At 43.4% G+C, this 8,948-nt stretch overlaps 1 non-coding gene across 1 annotated transcript; it reads left to right on the top strand.

The window, feature by feature from the left end:
- The first annotated feature begins 7,854 nt into the window (after window positions 1–7,854).
- On the top strand, window positions 7,855–7,965 carry LOC132537173 (U6 spliceosomal RNA). The gene has a single exon (XR_009548635.1). It is a non-coding gene; the product is annotated as a U6 spliceosomal RNA (small nuclear RNA).
- The last annotated feature ends 983 nt before the right edge of the window (window positions 7,966–8,948 follow it).

The following is an 8,948-nucleotide window of genomic DNA, read 5'->3' as shown; positions in this document are numbered from 1 at the left end:
TCAGATTTCATGCTCAGGGGAAACAAACAAACAAACAACAACAACAACAAAACTAGTATAGTCGCAGGCCCTTTGGAATTGAACTAAAATAGGCCTACTAGCTATCTACAAAACAGAGACCGCCCCCAACTCTTCATCTGCACTATTCCAGCCTTTAGGTTCATGATTAGTCAACAACTTGTTTGGCTTTATATGTTAACTCTCTTTTCAGCCACCAGGTTCCAGATGCTACCATAATACCAACCAGACTTCCCTGCACAGACAACCCCACCAATGTGTCCTGGAGCCCTGCCTCCCTAGAGCCCTGCCCCACTAGGGAAAGAGAGAGACAGTCTGGGAGTGTGGATCGACTGTCAATGCCCATGTTCAGTGGGGAAGCAATTACAGAAGCCAGACCTTCCACCTTCTGCACCCCCTAATGATCCATACCCCCAGAGGGATAAAACACAGGGAAGCTTTCAATTGAGGGGATGGTATACGGAGCTCTGGTGATGGGAATTGTATAGAATTGTACCCCTCTTATCCTTTGGTTTTGTCAATGTTTCCTTTAAAAAAATAAAAATAAAAAAGAAGACTTCCTGGAAGAATTGTCTGAGGTGACACCTGAATGATGAGTAAGAGCCAGGCAAAATGGCGAGGAGAGAGAAGGAGCTCAGAGATTAGAAAGCTGTCCCTGCAGGATAGGAGTGACATTTTGTAGCCATCAATATCTATGTATTTAGGGCATATGGGTATCCTTGTTCCTTCAAAGGAAATAAGGGGCAGTCTTGTCCTAGAAGAAGCATCCAACCAACTGAAGAAAAAACTTCCTTTAACAAGGTAAGAGATCTTTCTCCCAGCTTCAAGAGTTCTAGAAGGCATGCATCAATGCCTCTGCCTCTTTGTCTAACTCAAGCCCATAAGCACTAGCAACAGCCCAGGCTTTGCTGCTATGGCTCCACTGCTTTTACTTTTCAAACATTTCCCTTGCACCTTGATGCCAGTTGTGCCACCACCTCCTCACCCAGGCTTTCTCTATCCCACTTGATGGTGGCCAGTAAGGGGGGGGGGGCAAAAGTCACTTCAGAAAGGAAGTGGCATTCCTGATCATGAGGCACAAAGATTGAGGAAAAGGGCTGGCAGATTAAAGATGGTTGGTATTGATTCCAAAAATACTTTTGCTTTCAGCAAAATACATCTTTAATTACTTTCCTACTAGCTGTCATTTTTCATAAAGCAGTCTAGACGACCCATGCCAAACCATGCAAAAGCTGTTTCCAATGAATTGCCTTTTCTTAATATCAAAGATCAGAGAAGGTTTAAAACATCCCTTCTTACGTGGCACCTCACAAATGTCTAGCCAACATGTTCCCTGTGCAATTTGGGCAGATTCTTGTGCCACAGCTGTAACAGATATATGTTGACAATACTGCCTGTGAGTCCCTCCATCTTTCACCCTTTCCTGTGAGCTCTCTCATGTGTGGCCTGGACAAAATATACATGTATATGCAAGTAACACACACCTTATTTTTCTTGCTTGCCTTCATTGGCTATTTATTATCCATAGGTTCAAGCTCCTTTTTCCTTGAGCAGTTTAGTACAGAGATCAAGACAGCACATGTATACCTTGGGCTACAGAATATATATATATATATATATATATATATATATATATATATATATATATGTTACTGAAACAGTTCTTAGCTTTATTTCTCTGAAGCAGGTTGCAATGGAATGAGGGAAAGGAAATAATTTGAGCATATTCCCCTTTGTAAGTTTAATTGGAAATGACTAAGACAGGCTGAGAGGGAAAGTCACTGTGGTAAGACTATAGATTTCACTTTCAACCTCTGAGTGGAATTAGTGTCCCAATATAAAAGTGACAGAATTAGGAGTTGGGTGGTAGCACAACTGGTTAACCGCAGATGGCGTAAAGCACAAGGACCAGCTCAAGGATCCCAGTTAGAGGCCCCGGCTCCCCACCTGCAGGGGAGTCGCTTCACAAGCGGTGAAGGTCTGCAGGTGTCTATCTTTCTCTCCCCCTCTCTGTCTTCCCCTCCTCTCTCCATTTCTCTCTGTCCTATCCAACAAAAACAACATCAATAACAACAACAATAATATCTACAATAATAAAACAACAAGAGCAACAAAAGGGAATACATAAATATTAAAATATAATTTAAAAACAGTGATAGAATAGATGCTGATTCATTTCCTTAATTTTTTTTAAATTGGATTTATTTGCTGGATAGAGACAGCCAGAAATCTATGAGGAAGGGGTGAGAGAGAGAGAAACAGAGACACGTGCAGTCTTGCTTCACTGCTCGTAAAGCTTTCCACCAGCAGGTGAGGACCAGGGGTTTGAACCCGGGTCCTTGCTCACTGTAACATGTGCACTCAACCAGGTGCACCACTGCCTGACTCTTCCCTTTATATATTTTTAAAATATTTATTTATTTATACCTTTTTGTTGTCCTTTATTGTTGTAGTTATTATTGGTATTGTTACTGATGTCATCGTTGTTGGATAGGACAGAGAGAAATGGAGGAGGGGAAAACAGAGAGGGGGAGAGAAAGATAGACACCTGAAGACCTGCTTCACCACCTGTGAAGTGACTCCACTACAGGTGGGGAGCCAGGGACTCAAACCGGAATCCTTGTTCTGGTCTTTGTGCTTTGCACCACCTGCACTTAACCCTCTGTGCTGCCACCCGACTCCCTCCCTTGGTATTTTGATTAGCACTTGAGAGTAAGATGTATTCATGCTATCTCTTCTGAATTATTCTCTGCCCTAGAAATGGAGGTCAACTCTAGGTTCTATTCCACTTGGCTTGAACTTTACTCTGGGAAAAATAGACAAGAGGAGAGTGTCACAACTGATGGGGTAGAGTGGTTGAGTGAGGTTGAAACCCCTTTTGAGTTTTTCCCAGCGTGTGGCATTCTGGAGTGAGGGCCTGTTCAGCTACTCCCCTTGAATTTTCACCATCCAGGATCTCTGATGATTGCAGAGATTGATGAGGAAGCAACTGGTTCAGCCATTGTGGAGAACAGTATGGAGAATCCTTAAAGATACAAATGAAAACACCTTATGATCTAGCGATTCTACACCTAGGCATTTACCCAAAAGGTAAAACAACACTGATTCGAAATGATAATTGAACTTACAAATGTGGAAAGAAACAAAAGTCAGCCAATATCTAAGACTGTGAGACAGCTATAGTGGCTATCAGGGTGGGGTTGGGGGGGGGCAGGAGAGGGACATAAACCTATGATGATAGGACTGGTGAGAAACTATATTCCTAATGAAAAAAGAAACAAAGAACTGGGAGATGTAATACAGGTGTCAACAATTATATTTACTGTAAATACAGTCCCCCTAATAATTTTATTTTCAAAGAAGACAATGGAGAGCCAATTGAGTCATGGATTCAAATATATTGCATTCACTCTAACTTTGAATTTTCAACAGTTTAGGAGTTACAGTTCTGGAGAAGGTAGAAGGGAGACTAAAGAGTATCACGGACAGTTGCAGAGGCTCCTGACTTGGTGTCTCTGTTGCAGCAGCAGCTTTTCTTCAGATGTTACCAGGTGAGGCCACTCCACCCTGGGAGCCCCACTATCCTTCTGGGGAAGGAGTAGAAGACACTCTGAAACACTGGTCTCTCTGCGACCATTGTCCTTTATTTTATTCAAGTTCAGATTTTGACTTCCCATCACCTCACCTCAGAAGTCCTGGACAACCCCTTCTCCCCCCTCCTAGATAACTTGCTGAATGAACAAATCAACCTGGGCCAGGGTTAAAGACACCCCACCCCCAGGGCTATATGATAGTGTAATGCACAGTCAATGCTCCATGAATGGTACTGTGATGTTGTAGTGTCTCTCCTTCTCTCTGTCTGTCTCCATCTTAAATTTGAAAAATGGAGAGGAGGCTGGTGTTGGTTTATCTGATAGAGAATAATTGTCACCATGCTTGAGGAACTAGGTTCAAGCCACTGGTGCGAAGCTTCACAAGTAGTGAAGCAATGCTACAGATATCTCTCTCTTTCTCTGCCTCTGTTTCTCTTTGTCAAAAAGAAAGAAAAAATAAAAGAAATGGTCACTGGAACAGTGGAGCTGAGGAGGCTCTGAATTCCAATAATAACCATGGTGGGCTTGAATGAACAAAGTAATATATATATACTAGAGTGGAATCATGCATGCATGATACCCCCTAAAGTTTCCAAAAATAAAAAAAAAACAATGAACAAATAAAAAAGATTCAGATCCATCACCTGTCCACAATTCTAACTGGCCAATCCATTTCTTGGAACATGCATTCTGACTCTTGCCAAATAAAGCTGTTCATTCCTTGTGCTCAGGGACAACAAAAACAATGGTTGACCACGATGTAGTACTGACCATCCCTTTCTGAATGAGACTCCAAATACAGGTTGAGCTCCATTCACTTCAGTCACTCCAGTCTCAAGATTCCTCTCAGCATGTGAGATACCAACTGAGCACCCCAGCTTTTAGTGGACCTTGTCTAACTAGTCTTCAGCTTGTCTTCCTGGTCTTTATTCCATTTGAATGCCCCAGGACTAACGCCCCTACTCACACTGTCTCTGACCTCTCCCCTCCTCTCGCTGCCCCCTTTCCCAAGACCATGCAGGATGAGCCCTCCTCATTCTGATCTGCCTTCTGACTCCTATGGAAAGTCAGGTTCTCATTGATGGGTGGGATGGGGTGGGAGGGGGGTGGGGAAGAGGAGCGGCCCAGGACAACACATGGCTAGTTTTTCTATTAAAAATGAAAAGGTGCAGCCACCAAGATAGTTCACCTAAAAAGGTGCCTGCTTTGTCGTGAGGATAATCCAGGTTTGAGCACCACCTCCCCTACTCACCCACCAACCCCCCCCCCACCCCCACATACACCACACAGGAGCACAGGGGCACTAGAGGAAGCGTCCAAGCTTCAACAACAACCACCTAACTATTCAATCCAGAGACATATTAGTCTCTGCACTACAGAAATAATGCAACAGCTTTCTAGCATAGATTGTAAAAAATAAAATAGCTTGGGGATATGCAATGGCTGACAAGGCTAAGACCCTCAGTGTGTGGCCTTTCATTCAGAGACTCTCTCTTTTAGAATTCAGGAAGGAACCCTAATCTCATTCTGGGATGCTCAGTGATCCAAATGCAAAAGCCAAATAAGGCTGGTTAGGTCTGTTCTGCGTGGGACCTACTTCTAGCTCCTAGGAGGGTGGAGAGTTCAGGCAGTGGTCCTGGATCTCCTGCTCCTGGGACACAGGCAGGCAGAGGATGGCAGACAAAGAAAGCAGAGACGCAGGAGTACATTGCCAGAGAAAAAGAAATTGTGTCCTCTGATCCCAATTGTTTATTGGAACTTAAGCAATGCATTTAAGGAAAGAGCTCTACAAAATAAATTTAATAAAGCAAAATACAATTCAGTTCAAGCTTAGGAAGTGCTTGCAAGTTAACGTCATAAGCCTTTCTTTGACAAGTGCCTTTCCATCACCTCGCAGCTCCATGGATGGCCTAAGGACCGTGGCCTGATTGTCAGCTGGCAGATGAGGGATGATCCGCTTGTCAGGATGCCAGAAGATTGCCCTCAAGTTGTTTGTAATGACAGGCGACAAAGAATGACTGCTCAGAGTGATCTCTTGTTTTACAATCTCTGCATCCGGAGAGAGACCCTGCATTCTGGAGTATTCTCTACAGAGCTTCCTTGCCAGGCACTGTCTCCTCAGGCCACACTGTACCTTCAGCAATTTACACACCAGGCCAGTTCATTCCCTGTCATCTGAGTTCCCACAGATACCATGGTAAAAATGACAAATACATTTTTTTCCTTCTGATTCGCCACCCTTCCTGTTCAGAGATCTGTCTTTTATTGTTGCACTGAACCATTCCCAATCGTTCCATATTTTTCTGTTTTGCATTTGATCTAGATTGTCTTAAAAAATTAATCAGACACATGTTTGCTATGTTTTTTTATCCAACTGTCTCCAGAATGTTTTTTGACAATTTAGAAAAATGTTTTGAAAAATAGTAAAGGGAAATATTTAAGTAATTATGATCCTCACACGACGAGGCCAAGTGAAGTAAACTAATGCAATGGAAACATGTTTTACAGATTTGTTTAATTATTATTATTATTATTATTATTATTATTTTAAGGAAAATGAAATGGCATTGCTTCAAGGGGAAGATTTATAATCTGGACCTTTTCTGAACTTAACTTCTTTGGGGGCTATATACCTCACTAAAGGGTCAGTGACTGGCTAGGTCAAGGAGTTGCTTGGGTGGGACTTGACTTCAGCACTCCCCTACCCCATAACTTCCATCCGTCCCTGCCCCAAACTCTTCAAATAAACATCCCACTGAAGTCAAAACCATATGTTTGCTATGCAAAAGCAGCTTGGAGATGCCTCAGAACCAGATTTGTGGTCCCAAGGACCTCCCAAACAGAAGCCCTGTTGCTGCCATTGTAAAAGTAGACCTGTGTTGATAGCTTACACATGTGCTTCCCAAGAGCAGTTAAGGCACCAGAAGGCCGCCCCGCTATGAGTTCATGCCACACTTTCTTCAGGGAGGAGATCTGGTGGGGACACAAAAAAATCAGCTATAGCCAAGACTGCAGTCCACTCGATAAAGGGCTGATGAGGAGAACAATGAGGGTGACCTTCTCCGGGATTGTGCTTTAAGTGTTGACTAAGTAGGCATCAGTCAAGGTAACCAATAAACTCACATAAGAAAGAAACCCATTTCCTATGACTTAGCTGGTATACTGCAACCCAAACCTAAATGCTAACCACATGGAGTTAAGTACAGAGACCCCCACCCCACCTCTCCAACCCCTGTTAAAAGCAGAGTCTCCAGGAGGATTGTTTTAACTGCAGACATTGGTCAGAACACCAATTCTAATTCAAAGACCACCCCCTCACCCCCATCCCAGCATATTCAAACTTTTGATTAACTGAAGCCAAGTTTGGAAGAACCCCATGACTGCCCTAGGTCTGACTATTTAAAACAGGAGCAGTGAAATGAAGAGACATTAAAATGAGGTTCAAAATGATCTCCCACACAGTTTCTGTGCCATTTCCCTGAAAAAATCAAGACCTGATACCACTCCATTGGTACGTGGATATGTTTACCAATCAGAACCCTTCCCTGAAGGCATGGTTGATGAAGTCATAGGACAGCTAGTTGAGTTTAATCTCCAATCACCTCTGGTCTTTGAAAATTGAGTTGCCTCAGGGCTAGGTGGTGGCACACCTTGATGAGTGTACATATTATAATGCACAAGGACCCGGGTTTGAGCTTCCAGTCCCCACCTGCAAGGGGAAAGATTTTTGAGTGATGAAGCAGTGTTGCAGATATCTCTCTTCCTCTTTCCCTCTCTATAACCCTTTCCCTCTTGTTTTATGGCTGTCTATCCTATAAATAAAGATAATAAAAAGTTTTTAAAAGAAAATTGAGTTTCCTTAAATACCACAGCTGTCCTTTTATGATGACCAGTCCCTGTCCTGAGCCATCTCACTGACACACATTCAGGTGTGATCCTAGTGATTCATGAAAAACAGACATTTGTATTACTTTGAAAATTACATAAATTTAGAGTTTCCAGGAACCAGGAAAACAGTCTGTCAAGTTCATTATTACACAACAACATCGGAACCTTAGATTCCTTGGAGACATTGCTATTCCTTAGAGATTTGACTAAAATATTTTTTAACAGCCATTTTTTTTCTTTCTTTTTTCATTCTTTATTGGGGGGGTTGATTAATAGTTTATAGTCAACAATAAAACATAGTAGTTTGTACAGGTGTAACATTTCACAGTTTTCCACATAATAATTCAACCCCCTCGTGCTCACTTCGGCAGCATATATACTAAAATTGGAATGATACAGAGAAGATTAGCATGGCCCCTGTGCAAGGATGACATGAAAATGTCATCGTGAAGTGTTCCATATTTTTCGAACAGGGACCAACCCTCCCAGATGCAGGAATCCCAGGAAAAACCATCTGGACCCCTGCACACTCTGACATCACCCACTAGACGGCACGACTACTGTGGCACACTTCCCGAAACCCATGATATGACCTGACATGATCTGAAGAACTTGATTCACAGACTCCAAGGACAGAACTTTCTTACTGCCTGTCTGCCCTTCTGCTTTGCCTGTCACGTTTTGGCAGTTCCAGCTCACTTTCTACAGAAAAGCAGAATTCCGGTGGCTGACCTTCCCCATGGAGATAGACGTGCAGCATTTCATCCCCTGGCATTTCTCCTGGTCATCTGCATTGGAAACTTCTATCGGACTTGCTGGTACACCCATTGGACACTTTACACAATTTTACAGCAGCTTCCTTCCCTTCACACTGCTAGTTTTTCAAAGACTGACCCGGAGTAGTTCATGGACTTTGCAGACTGTTGCCTTGAGGACTATACAATGCTAAGTAGCCCATCTGCTTGGCAGGCCACGCCCTCCTACCTGCAGGTCCTGTCCTTTGAGGCAGGAAACACCTTTCCCCCATTACTGAGCCCTGCCCCCAGAGGCAGGGGACACCCCCAGAGACAGGAAACGTCCCCTTGCCCAACAGCCTTCCCTTTGCATCACACTGGCTCTTACTGCTCCCCTACTGTCCCTTCCTGTTTTATTACAGCATTCAGGTTTATGCCCAAAAGGTTTGTGCTCACCCCTACACTATTATTCCTCTGTCACAGATGGAGTCTTTTACAGACATTGAACCATCTTAATGTGATGACTAGATAGAAAGATAGGAAAAGATGTAGAAATATTGTGAGGAGATGGTGGAGCCTGGCAGAACTTAACCTATGAGATGAGTCCCTCCAGGTAAGTCTCTCTCTCTACAGAGGGGATGAGCACAGGGGGGACACATAAATCTCACAAGGTTGGTAGCCATGTAAGTCTTCCCTCCCCCACAGAAACATCCCA

Source organism: Erinaceus europaeus, chromosome 2 (assembly GCF_950295315.1).
Source record: "Erinaceus europaeus chromosome 2, mEriEur2.1, whole genome shotgun sequence".
In the NCBI taxonomy this organism is placed as follows: domain Eukaryota; kingdom Metazoa; phylum Chordata; class Mammalia; order Eulipotyphla; family Erinaceidae; genus Erinaceus; species Erinaceus europaeus.
Note: the sequence above shows the minus strand (reverse complement) of the source record. Positions and strands in the feature narration are given on the sequence as shown.